The sequence below is a fragment of the Stegostoma tigrinum genome, chromosome 4 (genome assembly GCF_030684315.1).
Source record: "Stegostoma tigrinum isolate sSteTig4 chromosome 4, sSteTig4.hap1, whole genome shotgun sequence".
Lineage (NCBI taxonomy): Eukaryota > Metazoa > Chordata > Chondrichthyes > Orectolobiformes > Stegostomatidae > Stegostoma > Stegostoma tigrinum.
Window position 1 is genome coordinate 63,449,005 of NC_081357.1, and position 27,179 is coordinate 63,476,183.

At 40.8% G+C, this 27,179-nt stretch overlaps 1 protein-coding gene across 1 annotated transcript in view; it reads left to right on the plus strand.

Annotated features, from left to right (window-relative positions):
- The first annotated feature begins 736 nt into the window (after positions 1–736).
- Positions 737–27,179, plus strand: part of LOC125452948 (synaptotagmin-like protein 2) — a 236,612-nt gene continuing 210,169 nt past the window's right edge. The window contains exon 1 of the mRNA XM_048531952.2: positions 737–1,021. The gene's annotated coding sequence lies outside the window, so the exon portion shown is untranslated. The remainder of the gene's footprint in view (positions 1,022–27,179) is intronic.

Consider the following 27,179-nt stretch of genomic DNA (forward strand, 5'->3'; position numbering starts at 1 on the left):
ATCTCTCTGGGACAGACTTTGACTTCTTTCCCAGTCTCCTCAAGGGAGAACGATTCTACTTACAGCTTACCCGGATTTAAATGTTGAGGCCGTTGCTTATTTTGTGTGAAGTATTCAGCGATCATCTACTTTTCCGAGACTGAAAGGAAGTATGAAAATTCCAGTCAAACTGGACCAACTTTACTTACTGTTGGGAGCAACTGGATGTTGGTCATTGTTATCTATGGGTCTGATCGTGTCTGAAAAAGTTAATATTTGATTGACTGCAGCAAGCAGCACCTATGAAGATGCCGGGGGGTGTGCAGGTCAGAGTAAAGAAAGAAGTTGTAGGAAACAATTCTGGTACCAGTGTGCTTCTAGCAATCTCTGCATCAATTATGTAAATTGTTACTGTAATGGAATGAACTCCCTATTGTTTCAAAAAGTCTTTTGCAAATAGTTCAGAAGGATGAATATCCTAATCCATGTGAGTTCACAGACTTGAAGGATCCCACACACAGCAGTCATCTCTTTGTCAACTTATCTGGAGATAACGAGGGAAACAGTAAGTGACTTATTTTTAGAAAGGAAATAAAAATAAAAAAAATCAAAACAAAACATATCCAGAAAGAATTGAATAAAAGGAAATAATTATTATTATTTTATATTCTTGAATTTGCTCCTCCTTACTTTTTGGTCCTGAAAGTGGGTGTGTCTAAAGTCGACAAGCAAAGTGCTTCAGTTGCGTTCAGCTTCCCATTCAATTTGTTGTGTGTATCCCTCCATCAGGCTTCTACCTTAAAAGCTTGAATTTCACACAGCAATGCCATGACTAGCGGTAATACTACCACATACTGAGGTGTGTGCTGTGCCATCAAAATAATATGGAAGATAGAGATATCCAGGAATTCAACATTTCAGCGAAGACTCTACTGATCAGTTCTAGTGCATGCTTGCTGTGTGGTCGGCTCTGAAATGTCAGCAGGAAGTGACTGAAAATATTGCTCTAACCTCAGCTTTGTTTCTGGGTTTCCCTCCTCAGGTATGTGTGACAGAGCTATGTTTATTGAAGACAAAGATACTTCATATATCTATATATGTGTGTTTTTATAGAGAAATTACATATATAAATGTGAACCTGAAGTTCAATGGAATAAGCTCATTGTTTAGAACATTGGCTCCAGGGATGTATTTCTGTGGTGGGTTCACTTGATAGTCTGCTGTAGCATATGGTGTTTTTCCAGCTCTTCTTCTGTAAGATCCCTTATATAAACAAACCCCTATTAATTCAATGATCATAAATATGTTTTATAATTTTTAACTTGTTTCTTGAGGATAAATAACTGGCAATCTTTAAAATCACAGAGCTTTTTCACTGGGCTGCCTGCAGATCTTTCATACAAGATCTGTTGAAATTCATTCCCTGGGTTTTATGATCAGTGAGATACCAAAGATGTGAGTTTCCACAAGAAGTATCCACTAGAACTTCAGTGGAAGAAATGTGAGCATCCTTCATACACGGCATCATAACATTTGTCTACCATTTTCACAATATCTTCACTAAAATTACAGTTGACACACAGCAGAACACCTTCCATTAATTATTAAAAAGGACTCTGCTACTTGTTCAAGCTCTGCTGGTGGAAAAGGTTAAAAACCTCTTATTAGTTCACCAGCTTTAAGTTACAATCTGCTGATGCTTTAGTATCTTGATTAAATATACTCCTCTTTCTTTGTGGTCGCCTCTTGTTAACCACCATGCTGCAAAAAACTCAAATGTCTCTGTGTGTATTGAATAAAGTGTTCGAAGGAAGAGAGTTAACAACAGGCTAATCTGTTTGCTTTAAATGAATTATATTTCATAATTATAACATAACTGGATATCAACAGATGTGGAGTTTAAAGAGACTATCTTGATGAACAGCAGCGTCCCAGTGATTAGTAAACATGCACCTAAGGTTCACGATACAGTTATCTTCAGTGAGATCACTTTACAATTGAAGTGTAAGTGTAAATTAATTCATCCGTAAAGACATTAAAAATCTTGGCCTGGAGATGGGGGCAGGGCATGAATTTAGCCGTGTCTCCACCAGTTTCAGAATCCTGTACCTCTTCCTGACAAGGCAAATTACACAAATGGGTGGAGGCAAGCCTCGGCACACCCTGTGATGAAAATTCCCAAAGGACCTGAAAAGGTTCTGTAGCAGCACTCTGCAGACAGGGAGCATGCATGAGGTGAGTCCCAAAGTGCAAGTTGGCTGCTTTGGTGAGACCATGTCCACGGACTGATGAAATTCTGGGTGATCCACCATCAGACCCTCACACAACCTGAGAGGCAATGACATTTCTGACTGGTCTGAGGTCTGATATGGTCAATAATTAAGACAACTCCCTGAATTACTGCAGGTCCAACAGAACCCCACAGAATTACAAGGCCTTTGCAGCAGTTGCTGTTGTCCCATCAATTCCAATGGCCACACTTGTACTGTGTTATCTTTATGTAAATTTGCCAAGCTAACTGCACAGGCATGGTTGATTACACGATAGCTTCATAAATTAAGAGTTAGTTTAACTCACCTTGTGCTTTCAGTTGCTTGGGCATTCAGCCTTTTGCCAGACTTTTTAACTTCAGATTTTTAATTTTGAAATAATATATTTTGACCAGTAAATGTGTTTTTATATAAATCATACAGAGTAACACTTGCATTCATATTGTGCCTTTCATGTCCTTTGGAACTCTCAAAAAATTATTACCAATGAACGCTTATTTTGAACTGTCATCACTGTAACAAATCTGAAATTGCATGAGCCATTTTGCAAATGCATAACGTCTACAAATAGCCATCTGATGATGATAAGATCACTTGTTTTTGAAGTATTGAAGTGATGGATAAATATTGGCCAAGCAACAAGAATAATTCCCCAATACTTCCTTGAAATGATACAATGGGATCTTTTATCCTCAACTAAGAGGGCAGAATGAGTTCAGCTTTAATATCTCATTCGTAAGAAGTGCTTTTAACAGTGCAGTATTCCCTCCTACTGCACTGATATATCAACCTTGATTTTTGTGCTGAAATCTGTGACTTGGAGTCAAGAACTTTCCCAGCTGAATCAAAGCTGATACAACCTCCACAAATTAATAGTTCGAGGTTTTGAAGCAGAGATTGTGCTCTCCCAGGGATTTGGGCAGCAGTGTATACTTTTTGCAGCTGTGAAGAGTCCCACAAGAGAGTGAAGGTTATTTAAATAGCTTGCAACTTTTTTTTATACTTTACGTCAGCTAACATGTTGTCTGAAATGTTAACCAGAGATCATCCATGTGAATGCTCATTATTTGAATAATTATAATTACCAAATGAATCTGGAACTTCCATTTAATTTCACTTGACAGTTTCCAGAATTAAAGTGACAATTATTTAAATGATTTAGAAATGTGTTTTTATCCAAAACACTTACCGGTTGCTGTATGGCAGAATACCTCTTGGGAAAATTTTGATATTCCAGAAAAAAACTTGGGATGTCATACCTTTGCAACCCATTCATTTTGTTCTCTTGTCTCACATTTCAGTAGTTGCTCATTCAGAATTCTATCGCTTGACAAGTATTTGCTGTTTTGATTTCATTTTGTCAACATATATTTTTGTTTCATATGTACTCCATTCGGAGTATTTGCAAAATGCTAGTGACTATTCCCTTTAAATCCTCTCTGATTGGATAGGTCTTCAACCAATGCCAGTTCTCTGGACAGAAGAGTGAGCAGAAGTAATGACATTGGGTTATATAATGTTTAGATACTGCAAGGGGAGGCGATGGCCTAGCGGTATTAGGGCTAGACTGTTACTTGAGCGGCCCAGGTAACATTCTGGGATACTGGGTTCAAATCCCGTCATTGCAAATGGCGGAATTTGAGTTCAATAAATATCTATAATTAATAATCTAATGATGACCATGAATCCATTATTGATTGTTGGAAAAGCTCATCTGGTTCACTGACATCCTTTAGGGAAGAAAACTGCCATTCTTGTCTGGTCTGGTTTGCATGTGACTCTGGACCCACAGCAATGTGGTTGACTCTGAACTGCCCTCTGGGCAATTAGAGATGGGCAATAAATGCTCCCTAGCCAAAAACATTCTCATCCTGTGAATGAATAAAGGAAAAAAAACCTGGCTTGAAGATTACAATGCGTAATTAACTCATACCAATTGAGTTTGATCGCAGGTAGCAAATACTAATGTCAGGCTGCCTGCTAATTATAATGATTTCTGTGTGCAGTCAGTGCTTCCCATTCTGTTCATTAACTACACATATCATCAGTGGGCCCAACATCATTAGTAACTTACACTGCTAAAAGCTAATTTGTACAATTTAAAGGGGACATGCATTGTGCCTGCAATAGATTATTTGAGTTGTTTTGCACCTGAAAGAAAGTTCAATGACTAAGTATGGGGGAGAATGAACTCACAGGCTTTCCAACACTCTACTGGTGCACTGACTTTAAGTGGAAATGAGGAGAGAATGCTGGTGTTGGCAGGAAGCCCCAGTAAACATGTGATGAGAAGTCAGTGGGAAAAGATAGGTGCAGAAATCAATGAAAACAAAATAACCATAGACGTGGATGCAGCAGTGGAAGAAGATTAATGATCTCACAAGTGGTCAAAGTCAATTCCCACTAACCTTCATATTCCATTCTGCACAGTGATCCTTATCAACCCCATCAGCTTTGGGCTTCTCCAGAATCCCAGCCAACTTCCTGAGTCCTGGGCATACCACATACCATGCCCAGAGTTGCTATTGCCTTTCCACTACCACCTCTATCCACTTCCACTGACTCTGGACCCTCACATTGAGGCCAAGGGAAGGGTGACATCCAAAGACCCTCCCATCAACACCTCACAGTCCCGTTCCTTTCCATGCTCTATTAGCTCCCACCTTTATCTGTAGAGTTGTTCCCTTTCATAATCTATGTCCTTTCTGTGTCACGGTGTATTAGCTCTAATTCCTGTACTTGAATTTTCCACCTTCTCCAGAACAGTATTGCCCTCTGATAACCTTCTCTGATGTTTAAAGCTCAAACTCCCAGAACTGACTGGGGCCAGGCTACCCAGACTGACATAGGAGGACAGTGCTGACTGAGGACAGCTGAGCCTACTTATTGGCTTCTCTATTGCTTCCCAACTGACTGTGAGCTGTATTCCCAAAATGTTTGCATTTGACTTGTGGAACCAACTGTATGCTGTTCCCTGGACTGGAGTGACATAGATTCCTGGAATATGATCATACTGACAGATCTTGGCCAACTTTCTGCATTGAGATTGGACCATGCCCTTGACTGATTGTGGTATTGCCTGACTGATGAAAGTATCCTTTGATTAGTATAAGTCTACTCCCCTTAAACTTTCAGACATTGCCATTTGTTTGAAGCACGTGCAGTGGGTGGTCACGTTGATATAACAGTACCCCAACAGCAGCAAGTCTTTCCTTTTGACTGACTACTACTGACAACCATGAGAAGCTTGCCTGGCTTACTAGAGCTAAAGTGCAAGTCAAGGTCGACTGTGAGCCTGTGAACCTGACAAAAGGCAAGGCTGGGGTGCTGTGAGTATCCAAGGAAATGCGTAGTAAGTCAGCTGCCTTAATGTACGAGATGGGTGTATCTCCTTGTTTGTAAAGCATTTGATTGTAATGTGAGGTGTCAGTGTTTGCCAAAGGGCAATATCAAAGTGTTTGATTGTATGATAAGTTAGTCTGAAATGTGCCAAATGACATGGAGAGGCTGGTTCTTTGTCAATGCCGATTTCCGTGGATGGAGTACACAGGTGGTTGCTTTCCATAGCGTGCCTCCTGAGATGCTGGGGAATGCTGGACAACATGGAGACCCAGAGAAGATGCTGGAAATTTGCAGCCACCAGGGAAGTGTTCTGACTTTCAAGTTGGAAATTGGCGCTGTCCTGATTCTCATGAATACCCTGGAGGATAGCAGCCTGTGTGGAAATGAGGCCAGATTAGCTAACAATAAGATGTTTGTGCAGGCAAACTGGTAACTCGTTGTTTACTGGAGAGATTTTCATTTAGCCATTGAAAGCTTCAGGAGAAAATCAGACTTCATTTTTCTGATGTCAAGAATCACTTTTTTTTTCATTTTCTTGTTGTATTTTCCCCACATTCTCACTATTGCTTATGTCATTCAGATGCTGGGAATATTCTACACATAGAATTTTTTAAAAAATGATACTGCACTTACAATAAAATAATCAAAAATAACATTAAAAGCAAAAGAGAAGCAGAAACAAATAATAAAAAGCTATGTACTATCTACAGACGTTTTATTATAATGACCTCAGATTTATGAAGTTTCACTTATTTCAGAAATGTGCCTTAGCCTCACCCTCAAATGCATGTACACTATGACACCTAATGTGCCATTTATGTTCCCATAGTCACAACTGTTCCCAACTCTCCTAGTTGACTAATTAATTTAATGCTAATTACAGCTGCATTACAGGTAATTTGTGTAATGGACTCAATTCCAGTAAGTTCTGGCTTTTAATTATCAAAATTCATTTTGTTAAGGATTTTTCAATTTGGAAAATGATAAACCTTTTATTTAGCCAAGTATGAAATGTAAAGCTTGATGTCACTCTGCCCTCTTTTCCTCACTTGCTTATTATTTATTGGTCAACTTGTCTAACTTCTCATGTTTGACTTAATAAATGGTAAAAAAATGCATAAAACCACATGTGACCTAATTGTTCAATTCACCCGAACATTTTGCTTTTAAGAAGATGATAGATAATTTAGTCAAGCAGTGATCAACTGCTGGTACAACACAAAATGGGGACCATGGTCTCACAGGCTAGACATCCCATTCTGGTTTACCTGTTTCTAACGTTATGGTGATGATGTTGTACTATGTCTGAAATACTGCACTGCTTTTTACACCATCTGATGCAATATTGGCTTGGCTGTCCCACAACCTGGGATAATCATACTCGGTGATAATGGGAACTGTGGATGCTGGAGAATCCAAGATAACAAAGTGTGGAGCTGGATGAACACAGCAGGCCAAGCAGCATCTCAGGAGCACAAAAGCTGACGTATCGGGCCTAGACCCTTCATCAGAGAGGGGGGTGGGAAGCGGGTTCTGGAATAAATAGAGAGAAACGGGGAGGCAGACCGAAGATGGAGAGAAAAGAAGATAGGTGGAGAGGAGACTATAGGTGGGGAGGTAGGGAAGGGATAGGTCAGTCCAGGGAAGACGGACAGGTCAAGGAGGCGGGATGAAGTAGTAGGTAGGAAATGGAGGTGCGGCTTGAGGTGGGAGAAGGGGATAGGTGAGAGGAAGAACAGGTTAGGGAGGAGGGGACAAGCTGGGCTGGTTTTGTGATGCAGTCGGGGGAGGGGAAGAACTGGGCTGGTTTTGGGATGCATTGGGGGAAGGGGAGATTTTGAAGCTTGTGAAGTCCACATTAATACCATTGGGCTGCAGGGTTCCCAAGCGGAATATGAGTAGCTGTTCTTGCAACCTTCGGGTGGCGTCATTGTGGCACCGCAGGAGGCGCATGATAGACATGTCGTCTGAGGAATGGGAGGGGGAGTTAAAATGGTTCGCGACTGGGAGGTGCAGTTGTTTATTGCGAACCGAGCGGAGGTGTTCTGCAAAGTGATCCCCAAGCCTCCGCTTGGTTTCCCCAATGTAGAGGAAGCCACACCGGGTACAATGGATACAGTATACCACATTGGCAGATGTGCAGGTGAACATCTGCTTAATATGGAAGATCATCTTGGGGCCTGGGATGGGGATGAGGAAGGAGATGTGGGGGCAAGTGTAGCACTTCCTGCAGTTGCAGGGGAAGGTGCCGGGTGCGGTGGGGTTGGAGGGGTGTATGGAGTGGACAAGGGAGTCACGGAGAGAGTGTACTGTATCGGCTTTGCCTCTTGCTCCCCAGAGGAGCTCGAACAGTTCATCCACTTCACCAACACCTTTCACCCCAACCTCAAGTTCACCTGGGCCATCTCCAACACATCCCTCACCTTCCTGGACCTCTCAGTCTCCATCTCAGGTAACCAGCTAGAAACTGATGTCCATTTCAAGCCCACTGACTCCCACAGCTACCTAGAATACACCTCCTCCCATCCACCCTCCTTCAAAAATTCCATCCCCTATTCACAATTCCTCTGCTTCCGCTGCATCTGCTCCCAGGATGAGGTATTCCATTCCTGCACATCCAAGATGTCCAAGTTCTTCAAGGACCACAACGTTCCCCCCACAGTGGTCGAGAATGCCCTTGACTGCGTCTCCCGCATTTCCCGCAACACATCCATCACACCCCGCCCCCGCCACAACCGCCCCAAGAGGATCCCCCTCATTCTCACATACTACCCCACCAACCTCCGGATACAATGCACCATCCTCTGACACTTCAACCATCTACAATCCGACCCCACCACCAAAGACATTTTTCCATCACCGCCCTTGTCCGCCTTCCGGAGAGACCACTCTCTTCTTGACTCCCTTGTCTGCTCCTTCTGAATGTCCCTAAGGTAATTTTGACATTGTAAGATCTCAGCCAATCTGCTCTCTGATGACAGTGGCTTCTAACTTCCTACCCATTAATCAGACTTGCTACCTGGGCTTTATGATTGACAGAGCTTAGCCTTTGTCTAGAGTTGTGCCATTTCTACTGCTTTTTGCTGTGGGCTTTCTTCATTTGTTTAACTTCTTGTGGTTCCGAGATGAGACGATTGGCCTGAGGTTGACTTTAAAAACTGGTACATTTATTTTTAATCCCCTTCCTATTAACAATTCAGCTGGAGAGTACCCTTTGCAATGATGATGCACTGAACTGAGTAGAGCTAATTTCCGGTTTGCATCCTTATAGCACCATTAACTTCATAATCTTGATCATCCTTAATACATCTGCTTTCGACTGAGGATGTAGTGGAGAACATGTAACCTGTTTGAAGGCTGTACTGAAAATGAACTTCCAGAAATCTTAATTAATGAATTGCAGTCAATTATCTGATACTAATGCTTCAGATAAAAAGTATATTGTGAAGATCCTTTTTAGTACTCTGATCATTATGTCTATTGTGGTTGAATGAAATTTTTCCATTTCAATCCATCTTCAATAATAATCAACGACAACTAAATATATCACGCCTCTTAAAATCGAACAATCCTATTGCTGGCCTTTCCAGAAACCTTGACAAAATTAATGAGTGTGTAGGCACAGTGATGTAAACAGCACACCCATGAAACATAATTCTGCATACCTTTTGATATGCCTGACCACCACTAAGATTATTGGGCCCTCCACTTCATGATATCACAATAGATGGAAAGTGTCTCTAAAATTTCTCTTTTCAATGACTTTGGTACAACTATTCTGAGGTCACACAGTAATAAGTCTTGGTCAAGGGTTTTTTCCTCTTGTTACCTTTTTAGCACTTGGTCACTGAATTGTATTTCAACTACCCTCACAGACAGAGTTGTCTAACCTCTATGCACACTTTGTTAGGTTTTTGAGTGACTTTGAGTTTTCCCATCGTTGCCAGTGAAGCATCAGTTATTGCTCTAGCATAAAATTCAACTGCTTCTCCAAGAGTGCAATCCTCTCTTTCTGTTTGATCCACTGTTTCCCTTGAAAGTGCGAATACCTTTAGCTTGACCTGGAACATAGACTATGGCATAGTTCTGTCACATCAACAGAAGCCTGGATCTTTGTATGCATGGAGGCATTTTTGATTCCTCTTTCACTCCCAGTAAAATTACCAAAGGGCCTGTGGTGCTTCTTGATGCAGAATTTCAGTTCCATGGAGCAACCTGTGTAGCTTTCTCATGCCCATATAACTGCTGATGCTTCTTATCTAATAGCTGTGTGCCTCTGTTCAGTGTGCATCATGTTCTCAGTGTAAAACACTTTAATATTTTAATAAAATTTTGCTGTGTTTTTGCACATGAATAAAGACAGCTCTAGTCCTGTAAATGATGCATTTGTGGCAACTGTGGAGAATAAGCTCAGACTGTAAGGTGGCCTATGGTAACAATTGAAAGTAGCTGCACTTCAACCTTTTCAAAATACATTTGGACACCAATACCATTTCTCTAACCTTTCTTCAAAGACTGCGTTATGATTTGAATAAGGTTGGCGAGGTGAGGATAATAATTCCCACCTAATTCGCTATGCCTAAAATACTCCATACTTCATGTAGACACTTCAATACTGTAATTCACTAATCACCCCTGGATCCATGTTGATACCTCATTCTTGGTTACTATGTCTTAGGAATGTAATTGTCATTCTATAGAATTAGCATTTCTCATTTAATGCGAGAACTGCATCCAGTAGTGCCTATGATATGTCACTGACCCTCTGGTTGTGTTCCTTCTTAATTTTAACAAGCACTAGGACAGAGTAGAGAGGCAAATAGTTATGTGTTTCTCTCCCAGCATCCCAGCCCTCTGGAAAATCTCTGACACAGTGGATATTCCAAACTGTAGATGATTGAATCAATACTATCCATATGGTGTAACAAATAGCAGTCTTGACTCATGGTCTAACGGAATATGCCAGAACTTCTTGTTTACATCTAATTTTGTGAAAAATCTGCTTGTTGTCGCATTGCCAAATTATTATTGACAGACAAATAGCATGAATTTCTCTTCTAATTCCTTTGTGTAACTGAGGGCTAGTTCTCCATTTGCCTTCAGAACAGTTACTCGCCCTCAGTTTGCCTACATAGGAGCACCACTACTTGCAAACTCCCCGTAAGACATTCTCTATCCTGACTGCTCCTGAGTCAGATTTAAATTCTGTCTCAAACCTTTGTGTGTTCAGGTCCAGAATCGGCATTGATTCTCCAGGATCTCCCCCAGGATGTTTTTTTTTAAAAGAATCCCAACATTGTGGAAACAGGCCATTCTGCCCAACAACCACACTGGCCATCAAAAGAGCATCCCAACCACCCCAGTGCCCCTACATTACCCACGACTAATGCACCTAACCTATACATCCCTGAAAAGTATGTGTAATTTAGCATGGCCAATCCACCTAGCCTGCACATCTTTGTGACTGTGGGAGATAACCGGAGCACCCAGAAGAAACCCACACAAACACGGGGAGTATGTGCAAACTCCACACAGACAGGCGCCCAAGGATGTAAGCAATCCTGGGTTCCTGGTGCTGTGAGGCAGCAGTGCTAACCACTGAGCGACCGTGCCACTCTTCACCTTTTGTTCTATATGTTTAGTTTATTGAAACTTTTCTTTGTTGTATGATTTCTATTTCTCTGGAACATTTCCCTTTGCAAGCCTTTTCCTTTCATGTTGAGATGGTAATGGTGCTGTTAACTGACAATAAATATTGAATATTGCCATAGTTACAGCTCACAGCTCTCCCTGTCGGACACTTGCTGGGCTTATGTTTCCATTAGGAGTTGCAAGCTGCTCATTGATTCTCACTCTTCTGGCATTCTGGTGAGCTTTCAGGAGGGTGACAACATTTTGTGGGGGCTTATTCATCCCAACTTATCAGAAGAAGGGTTGACCTTTCCTTGCAGTATTAACCAATTTTGCTCCCTGATTTTTGGCTGCTTCAGAAATGGATTTATCTTTTCCAATGTTGAGTCCCTTATTGAATTAAGAAATCTTACATTTCTCACGCTAATTATTGTATAGTTTCTAAACAAGTTATCCTTTAAAGTTGTATTGTCATGTTTGACAATATAAATCCATTGAAAAGGCCTCCATTGATTCTCCCATGTGCTAAGATCACAGATTAGACCTTGACAGTCCTATCATCAAATTTATTTTGGCAAGTACAAATGAATTATTTTTACATCACACTGTTTGGTATGTTCACATTTATTTTACTAGAATAACAATAGCTTTTGGATTTACAGCATATAAAATCTGCACAATTAAGCTGAGGCAGTCAGGTAGCACTGAGACCGCCACTTTCAAACCTTCTAGTTCTGGTTTCATTGTGGGCGTTCTGGGTTATCAAATGGCTGAGACAATTGCAAGGTCTATACTGGAGTATCCTTATGGACTGTTGCATGTCATTGATTTGAATAAAAGCTTGGATTTCCTCTGCTGAAAGTCAATGTGTTTTAATCTCCAGATTTTTTTGTCGTGGCTTTGAAGTCCAGCCAAGGTTCATTAATACTGAGATTAATTGTTCCTTATTTTTAAGTAAAACTCTTTCACTCTACACTTCTTTATTTCCATCTTTACATTGCAGGTTATTGACTATTATTCTCTCTTGTGCAGTGTCCATGACCTACATCTTTACATGTCTGATGTCTCTGTCTTCCTGATGTCAGAGTCCCACAGTCAGCTACATTACCATCACTTACATATAATTCGTGATACTACACAATAAATGCATTTGCCTCAATGGTGGTTCAGAAAAGCTGTGGTATGACTCCATTTATTCTCCTCCATTTAAACCTCCATTTAAACTTCCATTACATTCTATCAGATGTGCTAAGGGTAGCTTGCCTCTTGTATGAAAGGCTAGGGTTTCTGTTACTGACAGAAAAAAAATGTAAGTTGCCAGGTTTGTATTTTCAAATTCTGTTGTTGATTGAGGTGCTCATGATGTGGAGGTGCTAGTGTTGGACTGGGGTGGATAAGATCCGCAATCACATGACACCAGGTTATAGTCCAAAAGATTTATTCAGTTGGACTATAACCTGGTGTAGTGTGATTCCAGACATTATGGTGCAACAGCGTACAATTGGCTTGTATTAAGATACTGATCACGGCAGCAGCCAAGGCCTTTCAACAGATAAAAACCCTTCCTCTACAAAAAGCCAGGAGGCTTCCACATCTTTCTACCTGCAGCATATACAAATGTCCTCGGTGCTATGAAGCTCCAGATGCAGTGCCCATTGATGCTGCTGTCTCCAGTTTGTTTGCCTTGGAACTCAATGCTGAAGAGAGCTGAAAGAAAGAAGAGAGACACTCTCTGATGAAGGGTCCAGGCCCGAAACGTCAGCTTTTGTGCTCCTGAGATGCTGCTTGGCCTGCTGTGTTCATCCAGCCTCACATTTTATTATCAGAGAGACACTTTTATTTTGGGGGGTGCATAGGGTTGAAGAGAGGAACAAATAATAAGGAATGAGCAAGCAAAGTGGGTCAAAAGTGAGGAAGGAACAAATAAAAACAAATCAGTTGAAGTAGGATGAGCAGAATGGAGAAATGCAGAAATGTCAGGAAGGGAGAGTGTGAGGAGTTGGTGGGGTGGAAAGAGCAAGATGCATCAATGGCAAGTGATGCTGAGTAAATTGGATGTGAAATTTAATTACTCGCTTCCTACACATGGCCAACTGCTTTGAATGGTTGAACACCACATCAAAAATTACAACAGTTACCAGTTTCATACCATTGCACCTGGTAATAATGTAAACTTTTGCTACCTGGCACTTTGCGGGAGAAAGGGAAAGAGAACATTTTGAAATTACACTCCGTGAGCACTGGATCTCTAACTGCTTAATAATCTGTTTTGTACCTTATTCTCTGGCATTTCTCTGTCGAATGTTTTATTTAGCAGCCACTTATCAAGATAAATTTGAAATATTTCTTAGTTATTTTGAAGTGCTGTGCGACTTACATTCTCATCAATAGTTTTCTATGAAATGTTGTGAACATATCTTTGTGACAAACTTGAAATTTGGTAGCTTTCTGCAACTACAAGACAAAAGCCAATATAATGATGGAATACTTTCCATTTGAAGCACTAAAAATCCGCAGGTAGCTGAATATCATCAAGGACCAAGCATTGTATCCGTCACCTTAAACATTAACTTCCTCCACCATCAATACACAGTGGCAGTACTTTGTACCATCTATAAGATGATGCAGCAACTAATCACCACAGTTTCTTTGAAAGCACCTCAAAAGTTGCACCATGTGCTACTTAGAAGGTCAAGGCCGTAGATGCATAACAATATTACCAGCAGCGGGTTTCCCAGCAAAGCTTACCATATCCTTGTTGGGAAATATGTCATGATACCTTCACTGTCACTGGGTCAGAATCTTGAAACACTTTTTTATTTCATCTCAGTGTAATGGTGTCCTTTGCTTGACCTGCATTTATTGCCCATCCCTAATTGCCCAGGGGTTCACTTAAGCGTCAACCACATTGCTGTGGGTCTGGTGTCACATATAGGCCAGACCAGGCAAGGACATTTCCTTCCCTAAAGGATATTAGTGAAACTGATAGGTTTTCCCAATGCCTTGCAATGGATTCATGGCCATCACTAGACTACCAATTCCGTTTGTTTTTTATTGGATTCAAATTCCACCGCCTGCTCTGTTGGGATTCAAACACAGGTCTCCAGAACATATTGGGTCTCTGGATTAACAGTCCAGCAATAATACCACTGGGCCATCACCTCCCGACATTAGCAGTACCATTGGTGTACTGGTATACTGCAAGAAGTTGACTCACTACTCCCTTAATAAACTGGAGCAAACTGGAGTGACAATAAATGCTGGTCTTTCCAGTAACACAAATAAACAAACAAAAATTACATATTCTCATCTGCCTAATTGTTGCTAAAGTTCAAATCTCAATAAGTTTAGAACCAGCAATGAACCATCCTAGTCACTTTGTGAATTTGTTAAAGAAAAACATAATACTTTAATATATAAATAGTAAGGAGAATTGAGTTCAAAGAGAAGTGATAAATAGGTGGTTTAGTGGTATTATCACTAGACCTATTAATCCCAGAAACTCAGGTAAGGGCACCTAGGTTCAATTCCCTCCATGGCAAATGGTGGAATTTGACCTCAATTAAAAAATCAACTGATGACTAAGAAACTGTTGTCAAAAAAAATTCTGATTCACTAATATCCTTTTAGGGAAGAAAATCTTCTGTCTTCACCAGGTCTGGCCTACACGTGATTCCAGAACCACAGCAAAGTGGTTGACACTTAAGTACCCTCTGGGCAATAAGGGATGAACAACAAATGCTAGCCACATCCTGTGCATGAACTAGATGAGCATGGCTGTGTCAGGAAGTGATAGATGATAGAACCTAGGTCTTCTACAATGAATATCAATAGTACTAGTTATTGATAATGAATATCTTGCATGAGCAATTTGACAACAACATTATATCTATGATCTCTGGTTGCCAAGTTACTAACTGTAACTACCAAGTTACTTATCAGAGGAAACAACTTAACCCTACATGTTTGTTCAAAATTCCTCAGAATGTTGAGTGCTTCTGTTAGGTTGCAACCCTCTCCATTCTGAGGAGAATAATCACCGTGACTGGAACTTAACCCGCCTGAGAAGTGGTGGGGAATGTGAAGGGAAGGACAGTTTATCGGACGGTGCCCTTCTCCCCATGAAGTCCCATTTAGATTACATTCTTTCTCCATTTTATTCTCTGTAAGTGAATCACTTCACACATAGCCATGTGTTTTGCTATTTAATCAGTCTGCTGAACCTGCTCACTGATTACTTCGTTGTTCCATTTTGTATCATCTACTATGTTCTAAAGAGTACATCTTTAAGTCAAAGTCCAGGTTACATATTACGATAAGAATTACAGTGGTCCTCATAACAGTGCCATGAGACCAAAGTTCTTTGAAGTCAGGCAAACATTGGTTCAGCACTACTATGTAAGAGTCTAACATTTTGCTGGCTCTGTGAAGGCTGTGTTTGAAGATAGTGGTCTTGGAAAATCGCCAGGAAGCCTTTTGCGCCAACTCTTGAACCCTGCTGTGTTTCTGCATGAATTTCCCAGCTTAGGTCACTGCAGGAATTCGCAGCCTATTCTGCAGAGGTGAGCAGCCAATTAGGTCACCTAGAACTATGTTCAGAAGCCGAGTGCTGTTTCCAGGTGTTTGGCAGATACTTGAATGTAACCTTCCAGCACCAGTTTAAAAGGTTATCAGAGCTTCATCTCCAGTCCCTGGTGAAGGACCTATTAGGCAATAGACAGAATCAATCTGGTGGACATGGTCCATTTATAGCCAGTTCTTTCTATCTAATCTTTCACTTGTCCAATATCTCTACTCTCCCTTCCTCTACTTAACACTAATGTTATTGTCTTCTTTCACAAATGCAGCTGTAATGTACTCACTCAGTGCTCAGTCATGCCCACTGCTTCTATCAAAAGATTTATTTATCATATATATAGCAAAGGTTTTGGGTTCCTTTTACGATAGCCATTAATTTTTTTCATTTGTTTTTCTTTGTTATCCTTTTATTTTTTAGCTTATCCTGCAGTGTTTATATCCTGCCTGCACTTCTGTTGTTTTCTGTGCAAGACATTTGTCATGAACTTCCTTTCTTTGATATCTTTACACTTCCCAAGGAGGTCTTGCTTTAATTCCTCAGTTTTCTTCCTTTCTAGGAACATGATTCATTTTCATTTCAACTGCAAAGGCCTGCCATTGTTTTTACTGTTTTCCCATCCATTCTTTGTTTGAAATCCACCTGTCATGATCCAGGCTCAAATCACTTAAATTGGCTCTTCCAGCTTCCATTTTCATCTTGTGCTTTTTTTTTCTGTGTCCCATTTCAAACTACTAAAGAGCAAATTATTTTATGGCACTACTATGCAAATACTTTCTTTTTGCAGTCCAACACACTTCCCTTGCTTTAATTCCCAGAGCTAGATCCATCACTACGTCTCTTGACAATGGGCTTGCAATTTAATGATGAAGAAAGGTCTCCTGCACACATTAGGAATTCTTCACACTTTACCCCTTGCTGTCTTCACTTAACCTACATTAGGATGATTAAAATAACTGACTATTACTGCTCAATTATCTGCACATTTCTCCAAAGTTTGCCCATAGATTTGCTCATCTATCTCCTTTTTACTGTTTAAGAGTGTACAGTGAATACTCAGCAATGTAACACCTCTTTGCCTTTAACAAAATAGATTCATTCCTTAAACTGTCTAGGGTATCACCCTTTTATAGAACTGTGAAATTATCTTTGATCAGCATTGCACCAGAGCCTTACCTTTCATCTGTCCTACTTCTCTTGAATGTATGGTAGAAAATAATATTATGTTTTGATTCCTGACCATGTTTAAGCTCATAGCATATATGCACCTGTAACTTATCAACTTTATTTATGAAAAAGACTGTTATACCAGATGGTTTTGCTTTCTTCTATCATCTCATTTCTGTACTTTGCCATTGTAAAAACTTGAAAAGTTTAATACAAACACCAACTGAAATCTTTGTGTGTCTTTTTAAATTCTGATTCCAGAAAAGTTAAACTCTCAAGAAATTGCCCATAATATTTCATGTCACGTCTTCCTCGTGTACGTCAGAGGGGCTACATACTAGCACAGCAAGAACATTCTCTTATTTTATAATAAGATTTCTTTGTATAAGATAATGCATTTTAAATGACTGTTCAGCAGGTTTTACATGTTCTTTTGCATACCAGTTTTTGAAAAATCCAACAGTCATTCATCATGGAATTGTTATTACATAGTTGTCCATCAAAGTAGGGTTCAACATTGAAATAACAAAGTGTAGAGCTAGATGAACACATCAGGCCAAGCAGCATCTTAGGAGCAGAAAAGCTGACATTTCGGGCCTAGACCCTTCATCAGGAAAGCTTTTCTGCTCCTAAGATGCGGCTTGGCCTGCTGTGATCCTCCAGCTATATATTTTGTTATCTCAGATTCTCCAGCATCTGCAGTCCCTATTATCTCTTCAACCTAGAAACCTGTTTTTTTGGAATGATTCGTGAAAATGTATGGCTTAGAAACTTGCTATGCAGCTTCCTATATGATCATCTGTTACACTGTGTTTCTATGTACTTTTGCCAAACTGTCACACCTGTATATTTTGACAAGTGGAAAGTATTTCTAGACGATAACACTCAGCCCAAAGTTATGAGGTGTGACCATATTCACTAAGGGTATTGGAAATTCTTTTCATTGCAGAAGCTGCGAATGGTGACAAGATTTTCATTTATTAATAAAAATTAAATTAATAAGCTAAACATTGAAAGAAATGGTCAACCTTTGTGATTTTATACACTTAATTTTAAACCTCCAGTGCAGATGATCATTGGTAGACAGGCAGAGTCTGGGCAGAGGGTAGGAGTTGGGGTGTCAATGTAAAAATGTTTTGAGTACAGGTTTGACCACGGAAATCTTGCAGGGAGATTAGGAATCTCTATTTTAACTTGAGTTTTAACTCTAGCTTTTGCACCTACTGGCTGTGTTTTTCAGACTTTGAGAAAATCAGTCAATGAAGGGAGGTATAAAGAGAGGCATATTAGATAGGAAACTTCAACATTTTGCAGCATTCCTTGTGAGGGAGGAGAAGCAGGAATCTGGTCACACTAGCAAATCTGTGAATATCCTGTGATTTTCTTGCAACCCTGATGATGACTGACTTTCTCACAGACACTTAGACGCTCCTGTTTACCGCCCACTCTCAATCACTAACAGATTTTTGGCTGCAGCCGAGTGTCATTGGCCCAGCTAGCCTTCCCACCTGGCTAGGTACAGCCATGAAATAGACATTATTCTAACTCACCTCCACTGTACATATGTAGAGCTTCCAAGAAATTTGTACCTCCAGTTATCCAGCCTGTTAAATCTTCACCACCCCACTTCACTTCGTCAGCCATTCCAACCCTTGCTACCTATCAAGACCTTGTTAATAAATTTCTGATATACTTTCTGAGGTCCCGTGAAGGCCATGAAGAAATATAACATATAAATATGGCTGTTTTGCTTAATAATGAAAGAGCAATTGTTGTTTAAACATTGGCAATGTTCCCTCTAAGAGACAGTAAGACCTGCCGATGCTGGAGTTAGAGATAACACAGTGGCGAGGTGGAGGAACACAGCAGGCCAAGCAGCATCAGAGGAGCAGCAAAGATGACATTTCGGGTCAGGACCCTTCTTAGGCCATCCCTCTAATTTGTGCACTATGCGGCAGCCTGCAGGTTCCAGATGTACCAATCAGTGTGCCAAACCATTGACTTCCAGAAGCCAGTGCTGCCTATGGGCTCTGGAGGCTCACGCATTGGAGGGAGAAAAAAATGCACAGAATGTAGACTGTTGGCAGTCACTCGGTTAGAAAATATGCTGATGAGACCAAAGGAATCGAGACAAAGAACACTTGCAGCAGCCGCTCCATTTCAAATGTATTCAGAACCAGGAACAAGCATTAGCCGGGGTGCCAGTGGTGGAAAGGTATAATCATACAGGCAGGATTCTTATTGGTTGTTGTTATGTAGTGACTAATCCCAGTAAGTTTCTGTGTGTGAAAGGTAGCTGAAAATAGTAGCAGCAACTCTCTTCCTTAACTGCACATGGACTATGCCCCTTCGTGAGTCACCGTTTCGAGGTGTGGACATAAACAAATAATTTTTAAAAAGTCAATTAAAATCAAATGTTTTTTAATAATCCAGGAGAATTTTCAGAAAGGAACAAATTTGTTGAATGTGCAAATAAACTGTGAAGGAATTTTCAAGACAAAGGGAAATGAATGATTTAAAATAGCGGGGAGGGGATCAGGAGACTGAAGGTATCATTGAACATATTCAGTTTTTCAGAGAATTTTAAAGCATGTTAGTGACTTGGGTGGATGGTGGTGGGGGGAGAGGTGCAGACAAGTTGATTTGATTTGATTTAAGCTTTATCGTCACATATACTCATTTAGAGAAATACAGGAGTACAGTGAAAAGTGTACAATGTCACCATATGTGCCATCTCAGGTAAGAAATTAGGCACGTGTAGTAACATAGAGAAACAAAGTTAAAAATTAACAAGTTAAAAGTAAATCTTGCTTCCAGTTATGGGAGAGAATAGTAAAAATTTAATGGCTCTAAGTTAAACTTTCAATGCCGGAAAGGAGAGACCAGGGAGCAAGCCTGAAGGACTGGGATCTAAGGTTTAAATTATTCATGAGAGCTCTGAGGTATGGTTAAAAAAGTTTGTTTAGAAGAGGGCAAGAGAAACATTTGTACACAAATGGAGAGACAATGGCTTTTGACTAAGGATGCGTGTGTTGTATTGAGTGCTTGAAAGCAGCTGAAGTTTATAAAAGATAATAAAATGTGAGGCTGGATGAACACAGCAGGCCCAGCAGCATCTCAGGAGCACAAAAGCTGACGTTTCGGGCCTAGACCCTTCATCAGAGAGGGGGATGGGGTGAGGGTTCTGGAATAAATAGGGAGAGAGGGGCAGGCGGACCGAAGATGGAGAGAAAAGAAGATAGGTGGAGAGGAGAGTATAGGTGGGGAGGTAGGGAGGGGATAGGTCAGTCCAGGGAAGACAGATAGGTCAAGGAGGTGGGATGAGGTTAGTAGGTAGGAGATGGAGATGAGGCTTGGGGTGGGAGGAAGGGTTGAGTGAGAGGAAGAACAGGTTAGGGAAGCAGAGACAGTTTGGACTGGTTTTGGGATGCAGTGGGTGGAGGGGAAGAGCTGGGCTGGTTGTGTGGTGCAGTGGGGGGAGGGGACGAACTGGGCTGGTTTTGGGATGCGGTGGGGGAAGGGGAGATTTTGAAGCTGGTGAAGTCCACATTGATACCATATGGCTGCAGGGTTCCCAAGCGGAATATGAGTTGCTGTTCCTGCAACCTTCGGGTGGCATCATTGTGGCACTGCAGGAGGCCCATGATGGACATGTCATCTAAAGAATGGGAGGGGGAGTGAAAATGGTTTGCGACTGGGAGGTGCAGTTGTTTGTTGCGAACTGAGCAGAGGTGTTCTGCAAAGCGGTCCCCAAGCCTCCGCTTGGTTTCCCCAATGTAGACGAAGCCTCTACATTGGGGAAACCAAGCGGAGGCTTGGGGACTGCTTTGCAGAACACCTCCGCTCGGTTCGCAATAAACAACTGCACCTCCCAGTCACAAACCATTTCCACTCCCCCTCGCATTCTCTAGATGACATGTCCATCATGGGCCTTCTGCAGTGCCACAATGATGCCACCCGAAGGTTGCAGGAACAGCAACTCATATTCCGCTTGGGAACCCTGCAGCCCAATGGTATCAATGTGGATTTCACCAGCTTCAAAACCTCCCATTCCCCCACCACATCCCAAAACCAGCCCAGTTTGTCCCCTCCCCCCACTGCACCACACAACCAGCCCAGCTCTTCCCCTGCACGCACTGCATCCCAAAACCACTCCAGCCTGTCTCTGCCTCCCTAACCTGTTCTTTCTCTCACCCATCCCTTCCTCCCACCCCAAGCCGCACCTTCATCTCCTACCTACTAACCTCATCCCACCTCCTTGACCTATCCGTTTTCCCTGGACTGACCTATCCCCTCCCTACCTCCCCACCTATACTCTCCTCTCCACCTATCTTCTTTTCTCTCCATCTTCGGTCCGCCTGCCCCTCTCTCCCTATTTATTCCAGAACCCTCACCCCATCCCCCTCTCTGATGAAGGTTCTAGGCCCGAAACGTCAGCTTTTGTGCACCTGAGATGCTGCTGGGCCTGCTGTGTTCATCCAGCCTCAATTTTATTATCTTGGATTCTCCAGCATCTGCAGTTCCCATTATCACTGATAGAAGTTTATATAAGGTTGAGGTAGGAAAGTCAGCATGGAAGGCATTTACAAATCAAATCTTATTCTTCAGTAGAATCTAAGAGGTAGGGACCTAAGTATGCAATGTTCTGATGTTGCAACAACAAATATATGGGTAATAAAAACTCTCACTAGAACAGAATGCTGAGATTGTGCATCTCTCCAATCAGCCTGAGTTGGCTGTGGAGACTGTTGATCAAATTGAAGCCAGAGGCAGATGAAAGACCTGCTAAAGCCGAAAAGATGCAACAAGCAAAACAGGTTTAGGAAAGTGAGAGATATCTCAGCTGTTTAATTACACTTAAGGCACGATGATTCATTTCAGCCACTCCTTTTGTTACAGAGACTTTCCAAGTTCAATTGTCACTGACTAATCGAACTGGTTTTGCAGGATTTCTGTCCTTCCTGAAAATAAGGCAGTGGGTGGGAGACGATGGTCTGATCTAGTTTACTCAACACTAGGGATTGATGTCAGTCTGTGCTGGATGTGGAATTATTGAAACTTTTTCTAGGTTACTTTCAGCATTTGCTAGATTAATACGTGACACCAGCTTGAAGATATGTGAATAAAAGCACTGACTGTGTCTTTCCTTGGGTATTATGTGATAACAAGGGAAATTATGTGAGCAACATGTCCAAACAAGGCATCCCAAAAAATTTTGATGGCTCTGTCTTAGCGTATGGTTGAGCTTCTAGCTCAAGGCAAATAAATTTTGAGGTATGGATGATATTTATGAGCTTTCTGAAGTATTGGCTATCATTAAGAGGTAGTCATTATATGCTTGCCAAGGGCCTGAAAATAGGCTTCATCGTTTGAAAGAGAAAGAATTATAAATAAAAACAACTTGTCTTAATTATATTCCTGGCAAATAATACAACGAATTGTAAGGAATAAATTTGAGGACGATTTGTGCGATAATAATCTAGTAAACAGCAGTCAACGTGGTGTCAAAAGTATAGATCCTCTTCTGACTCAAGTCTCTGACTTCTTTGTGGAAGTGAGAAATGACGAAAATAATAACAAATACCATGATGAGGTATATTTTTATTTTGGAAAAGCTTTTGATAAACTCTCTCACAAAGTACTATTATTCGTATTTAGAGTTGCAAGGATTCAGAACAAATTCAGAACTGGTTGAAAGGTAGCGAATAGTGAGAACCCATTCGAGAAGTTATGTGCGGGGAGGGCTGTGAAAGTAGTGTGGGAGGAGCTCTGGATCTCAGTTCTAAGAATGCTAGTTTTCTAACCTACATAATAAACCTGGATTCAGTCAGTGGGAAAAACTGCTGATATTGATGGGTAACAGGATAGATAGCATTAATGAGAACATTGATCTGTAATTTCTGAAATTTAGCGGGTGATTAAAAATACTTCGTTTCACCACAATTAAGTTATTCTGGAGTAAAACTGATTTGATGAATTATAGAAAAGCATGGAAACATAAAGAATAGGAGCAGGAGTAGATCATTTTGTCCTTCAAACCTGCTCCATCATTCCATACGATCATGGCCGATCATCCAATTCAGTACCTGGTTCTTACTTTCTCCCCATAGCCTTTGATCCCTTTAGCTCTAAGACCTACATCCAACTCCTTTTGAAAACATTTAATGTTTTGGCCTGAGGTGTTTTCTGTGGCCGAGAATTCCACAGGCTAACCACTGCCTGGGTGATGAAATTTCACCTCAACTCAATCCTAAATGGCCTGCCTAAGACTGTGACTCCTGGTAATGAGCTCCTTGGTCATCGGGAACATCCTTCCTGTGCTTTCTCTCTCTAGTTCTGTTAGAATTTTATACATTTCTATGAAAGCCGCCTCACTTTTCTGGACTCAAATGAATATAAACCTAACTGATCCAACTTCTCTTTGTACATCAGTCCTGCCATCTTAAGCATTAGTCTAGCAAGCCTTTGTTAAAATCTATCTATAGACAGAATGTATTTTTTTCAATTAAGGAGTCCAAAATTGCACACAATACTCCAGTTATGGTCTCACCAAGTCCCTGTAAAGATGCAGCTATGCAGTATCAAAGCTTTACCCTGTATTCATCACTTGTTTTCAATGTGCCAACCACACTCCTAGATTTCCTGGAAAATGTAATTTTGTTACTTTAACATAACCTTGTCAAAATAAAAACCCATTTTACGAATAATCATGTTGAAAATCTCAATATGATTTTTGATTGGAATAAACTGAAGCTTTTCAAGATCAGACTTCTGGCTGAATGTTAGCACATATTGAATTTGACTCAATGCAAGAAAACAGCCTTTGAAAAGAAGCTAAAGGCTTTTTTTAGCTGAAAGATATGATACTAAGTACTTTTGAAAGGTTAATGCTCTGTGGGCCAGCGCTGCCTTAAAAACCAGTTTGTAGAAATCAATAGTCTAGTTTTCCAGATAGCAAGAATGAAATAAACATAGTTTTTGCTAGATCTCAACAGATTTCCTTATATGCCTGCAGCAATTCATGATCTTCTGCATTTTATAAGTTTACAAATGGTAGGTTGGGGAGATTGTGATGGTGGTGGAGCCAGCATTCTCATTTCTGACAAAAGGCAATTTACGAAATGGTGATGCAGGAGGAGGCATCCAATGTGATTTATTTCCCCAGTATAAACAAAATTGGAGAGGCAGCACACTTACCCTAAACAAGAATTTTCAACCTGAAGGTATGTTAACAATATGAAACCAAGTTGCTGGAGAAGTCTTGGGATCAAGATTTGGACCCAGCAGCTAACAGATGGGACCATAGCTGTAAGGGATCTCCATTTAATCCAGATAACGGATTCAAACCAGATTTGACTGTACCCCGAGTCTGTTGCAACAGATGGAACTGCTAATATTGGCACATTTTTTAGAGCTATAAGTAGTTCTCTGCCACACTTGTTTCGGTAAATCCTAAGGCTAGATGCTTTTGAAAAGAGCTTAACAAAATCTTTAAGCATGATTTGAAATATACTAATGTGTGCTTTGTTCCCATATGTTAGGAGAACAGGTCAAAAGATTCACCCATTTAAACCCTGGGATCAGCATTGCTGGGATTGTTAGTAGTTGAGGAGTTGATGCTTTTGTTCAGAGAGCCAGCAGAACCAATAATCAAAGATTGTCTGAGTTAGTCTGTGATCATTTGAGGGTATAGTAGCCTAATGGTGATGATAGTGTGTTAGTGATTTGTGGAGGCCTGGGCTAAAGACCCAGTGCAATGAACTCATATCCCACCTTGGTAGTCGAAGAAATGCAATGAACCCAATAAAATAAATCTAGTAGGGTAATAAATCTGCCATCCTGGTCTTTCCTGGTCTATATATTATTACAGTAAAATGGCTGACTCTCCTCTGATGTCTAAAATTGTCTATTTACCCAGTTGTGCTAAACCACCGTACAAAATTACAATAATAGTAGATTTGGTACTACCCTCGGTATCAGATGTGACAAAGGCTCTTCAACCCAGTCAATCCTGAAAATACCACCTCATTAACATCTAGAGAGAGCTATTCCAGACTAGTCAAGCAATAGCACAACATAGTAATGTTCACAAAATCATATCCTACAGCCAGTGTCCCAGACTTCACCATCACTAAGCATGTCCTGTTCTGCAAGCAGGACAGATTCGGCAGAGGTGATAAAACAGAGGTATATAGACAAGAGGGAGTGGCCTTGGAAACCAAGCAGTGTTGACTTTGGAAAACCCATTAAGTCAAAAATGGGAAAGGAAGATTCCTGCTGAGAACTGCCAACTGTTTGCCTTGGCTGATGAATTAGTATTTCTCTATGTTTGCTAATGCTGGGAGGAGGATAGCAAGTGCACAGGATGTACTTTGGGTCAGGATCTTCATTGCTCATAATAAAAAGTGACAAAGTTGCATCTATTTTGGCCTGCAAACCAAAAGGGAATTGAGAAGGAAATGGCAGGGTCATAAAGCAGACTAGACATTGGAAAGGCAGAAATATTTATACAAATAGTTAATTTATGAATGAAAGTTGACTTGGCTGGTAGAGTGCTTGCTTTGTTTTTCCAATGCAAGTTAGAGTTTTAATCAAATCTAGTTTGTTTGAAAAACATTTGATGAAACAGATGTTACATAAACTGGAAATGATGGAATGTACCTGTACAATTACCTATGCATCTGTAAAGAATACTTTAAACTTTGAAAAATGTCAAATAAAAATTGGAAAAATTGCATAGACAAAGACACTTAAGATGATAAAAATAGGAAACCTATCCAAAATATATCCATTATAATTAAATACAACAGACGTCCAGTTTCCCCTTGAGAGTCTATTCCAAATCTACAGCATTGTGTTCTGATAAAGGAAAATCTAAATATTTAGTTTTCTAATCATGGGAGATATGTGCCAGGAATAAACAGCGCACTGCTTCATTATTATTCAGCTAATTACATTTCTAGTTTCTGCTCATGATATGAAATCCCAAATACCTGAAATGTGTCCTTGTACGAATTCATAAGAGAAGGATAAGCAGGAGGAATGCACTAGCCTGCATTTGGTTAAGCTTTTCAGCCTATGTCAAAATACAATCTAAGCAACTTGCTTGAATTCTCCACGCTCTCAAGATGATGAAATCCCACATAAAGGGAATATTAGCAGTCTTGCTGAGTGCACAGTGGATATGAACATTTGTGAAAACATGCCAAAAGTTAGTATGCATTCTCAGCGAATGATCTACTAAGGTAAATTATAAAACAGAACTTGTACTGCTGCACACTTCAGAGCAACATTTTATTCAAGTGCTACTGAAAGGCTCAGTGAGTGAAGAAACTTTAATGCAGCATTAATCTATATAAATCAGAGCCCCTTGGATTGATGCACGTTCTGTCCTTAAATCATTTAGTGAAGCGCTGCAATTTCTCAGTTAACCGGGACCAGAAATAAGGAAGGATAATCCAGCTTCTCAATGCAGGATACTTACTGCCTAATTAGGCTGCAATGTACAGAGAACTGCGTGACCGTTCGGTGACTTTCATTACCATCCAGTTTAAATTTTGAGCTCACTTTAATCAATGTGAATTTAGCCAAATCTCTATTCTTTTTTAATCAGTTACGAAGTTAAATTGATTCACATTCCAACTTCTGTTGCCTTGCTCATTCCAAAAATGCAATAGCTACAGCCAAGGAGCAGGACATAAATGCAAGTAAGCAATAAAAACTTTTTGCAAGGGATGGCTTTATAAAGTATACGCTGCTAGCATAGAGTCTTACCAGTCAGTAACATGAATTAGGATAATAAAATGTGAGGCTGGATGAACACAGCAGGCCCAGCAGCATCTCAGGAGCACAAAAGCTGACGTTTCGGGCCTAGACCCTTCATCAGAGAGGGGGATGGGGTGAGGGTTCTGGAATAAATAGGGAGAGAGGGGCAGGCGGACCGAAGATGGAGAGAAAAGAAGATAGGTGGAGAGGAGAGTATAGGTGGGGAGGTAGGGAGGGGATAGGTCAGTCCAGGGAAGACAGATAGATCAAGGAGCTCCTCCCCTCCACCCACTGAATCCCAAAACCAGTCCAGCCTGTCTCTGCCTCCCTAACCTGTTCTTCATCTCACCCATCCCTTCCTCCCACCCCATGCCGCATCTCCATCTCCTACCTACTAACCTCATGCCACCTCCTTGACCTATCTGTCTTCCCTGGACTGACCAATCCCT